This window comes from Sinocyclocheilus anshuiensis, unplaced genomic scaffold, assembly GCF_001515605.1.
Source record: "Sinocyclocheilus anshuiensis isolate Anshui unplaced genomic scaffold, SAMN03320099.WGS_v1.1 scaffold2063, whole genome shotgun sequence".
NCBI lineage: Eukaryota > Metazoa > Chordata > Actinopteri > Cypriniformes > Cyprinidae > Sinocyclocheilus > Sinocyclocheilus anshuiensis.
In genome coordinates this window covers 441,120-444,251 of record NW_015536681.1, presented here as the reverse complement: position 1 = coordinate 444,251, position 3,132 = coordinate 441,120, and the positions used below count along the sequence as shown (strand labels likewise).

General features: G+C 44.4%; 1 protein-coding gene across 1 annotated transcript in view; it reads left to right on the top strand.

Annotated features, from left to right (window-relative positions):
- LOC107654677 (POU domain, class 2, transcription factor 1-like) overlaps positions 1-3,132 on the top strand; it is a 38,057-nt gene that overhangs the window by 32,842 nt on the left and 2,083 nt on the right. The window lies entirely within an intron of this gene.

Genomic DNA, 3,132 nt, shown 5'->3' with positions numbered 1-3,132 from the left:
AGCAGGATTCTCAGATGTGCTTATGTCAGGGGTAACGGGCCAGTAGCAGGGCAAGTGCCAAAGATAATCTGGTCCTTGTCTCCATGTTTTGTCTGTGGCTAGTTCCTTCAGAGTCTTCCCACGAGTAATGTAGTCAGCTGGGTTATTGATGGATTCCACATACCGCCAGGTGTGTGCACTTGTAAGTTCCTGTATTTCGGCAATTCTGGTGCCCACGAATACTTTGTAACGGCAGGATTCCTACTGAAGCCATGTCAGAACTGTAGTGGAATCAGGCCAGAGTACAAAGGATTTAATGTTCAGAGTAAGCTCTTTAGCTAGTAAGGAAGCTAATTGTGCACCTGTAAGAGCTGCACACAGTTCCAGTCGAGGCACAGATAACTGGCGCTTAGGGGCTACTCTTGACCTGGCTGTGAGGAAGGCTACTTCAACACTTCCCTTTGGATCCTCTGTGCGCAAGTATGCTACAGATCCATATGCCCTTTCGGAGGCATCACTGAAAATATGTACTTGCCGACTACAGTTAAGGGAATCCAACTGGGAGCTCACATAGCAGCGTGGCAGTGTGATTTGGGAAAGGTGTTGCAATTCCCTTTGCCAATCATGCCAGGTTTGAAGAATGTCAGTTGGCAGTAGTGGGTCATCCCACTCTCATTGCTTAGCCCAGAGACTCTGTATAAGGATCTTGGCCTGAGTGATATAGGGAACAAGGAACCCGAGTGGGTCGTACTGGCTCGCTACTACTTTGTATATATTTCTCATTGTGGGAGTTGGACAGTTGTCGAGGCGGTTTTTGTATCCAAGAGTATCAGACTGACACATCCAACGTAATCCTAATGCAAGTTCTTGAGGGTCTGATTCGGTTTGGTTAAGCCAAAGCTCACTGCTTTCTGATCTGGCTTCCTTTGGCAGATGATCGATGACATTAGGAAAGTTGCATGCCCATTGTCGTAGTTCAAATCCTCCTTTGTGCACCTGTAAGAGCTGCACACAGTTCCAGTCGAGGCACAGATAACTGGCGCTTAGGGGCTACTCTTGACCTGGCTGTGAGGAAGGCTACTTCAACACTTCCCTTTGGATCCTCTGTGCGCAAGTATGCTACAGATCCATATGCCCTTTCGGAGGCATCACTGAAAATATGTACTTGCCGACTACAGTTAAGGGAATCCAACTGGGAGCTCACATAGCAGCGTGGCAGTGTGATTTGGGAAAGGTGTTGCAATTCCCTTTGCCAATCATGCCAGGTTTGAAGAATGTCAGTTGGCAGTAGTGGGTCATCCCACTCTCGTTGCTTAGCCCAGAGACTCTGTATAAGGATCTTGGCCCGAGTGATAAGGGAACAAGGAACCCGAATGGGTCGTACTGGCTCGCTACTACTTTGTATATATTTCTCACTGTGGGAGTTGGACAGTTGTCGAGGCGGTTTTTGTATCCAAGAGTATCAGACTGACACATCCAACGTAATCCTAATGCAAGTTCTTGAGGGTCTGATTCGGTTTGGTTAAGCCAAAGCTCACTGCTTTCTGATCTGGCTTCCTTTGGCAGATGATCGATGACATTAGGAAAGTTGCATGCCCATTGTCGTAGTTCAAATCCTCCTTCTGCCAACAGATTCCTCAGTGTGTTCACCAACACTTTAGCCTCATCAGGTGTTGCAACACTCTGTAGACAGTTATCTACATAGAAACACCTTTCAAGGGAGTGGCGGACATTGTCTTCTGGCTGACTGTGATCAATTACGTGCTTCTGTAGTGCGTATGTCGCACAACACGGACTGCAGGTAGTCCCAAATGGGAGCACTTGCCACTCGTAAATGCGAGGGGGTTCCTCTCTATTCAGATCACGCCATAAAAATTGGAGGAGGGGCTTATCCTCGGGCAGTAGTCTTACTTGATGGAACATGCCCTTTATATCGCCCTCCTCTACTAAGAGCTACAGCGTGCTCCCGGAATCGTAGCAACACCGAAACCTCATAATCCTCCAACCAGGCTGGAGGCTGTATTCGACGTTTAGGAACCACATCAGCTAGTTGTCCTTCTCTGATCCTCTGGTCTGGAAACATCTTCTGCAATCCACAGCAATTACTGAATCCGGCTCGAAGGACCAAATGTACTGTAGTTACTAATGTGGTTCGGGTTGAATTAATCACGGTGGTACGTCTGGTCAAAACGCAACAAAGATGCTTCTTGATTCACAGAAGATTTATTCCACTAGCATGTACAAACATGTGGGTGTTTGTGTGGTTCTACAAGACAAGTAGAAACAATTGTATATATCAGTACTTAATATTCACCATAGCATAACAATTCAACAAACAATAGCAAACGTTAACAATATTAATAGTTAGAAAGACATTAGAACATATCCAGAAATAATATATTTCACTTTCAATACCTTATTTATAAGTTATTCAACTTTGGTCAGACCGGGAATCGAACCCGCGGCCGTTTGCACTAATGACGTCACACAGAATAGCTCGTGCATAACAGCATGACTAAGCATTCCTTAGCGTATTCAACAATGTCGTCAAATCGTATAAATACTGTTTAAATACACTTAATAAAGACAAATATACTTCCGCTTCATATAAACAATGAGGAACCGTATAAACAATTATAATCGTGCAATTAGGTAGTATATGCATGCTGGTTGATCGGCCATATAGGCCATATTAGTTAAATAACTCAACGAAACTTAATTATGGCGTTAACCCATAAACAACACGTTAAATATGATCAATAAACATAAAAACTTACTTTTTTATGCACGCACCCGATTAAACACCACTAGAAATGAGGAAAACTCGTGCACTCCACACTCTACGGATTTATACCAACAACTGATGATTCTTATGACGCACTTTACAGCACATTCTAGCATACTCCGTAATTCCTCAAGGGGGCAGTAACAGTCCACAGTCATTGAATAGTCCAACACATACCAATAGTGAAAGTGAAAAAAAAAAGTGACGTGACATGTGGCCAAGTATGGTGACCCATACTCGGAATTAGTGTTCTGCATTTACCCATCCAAAGTGCGCACACAAACACAGCAGTGAACACACACACACACACACACACACACACACACACACACACTGTGAACACACACACACTGTGAACACACACACAC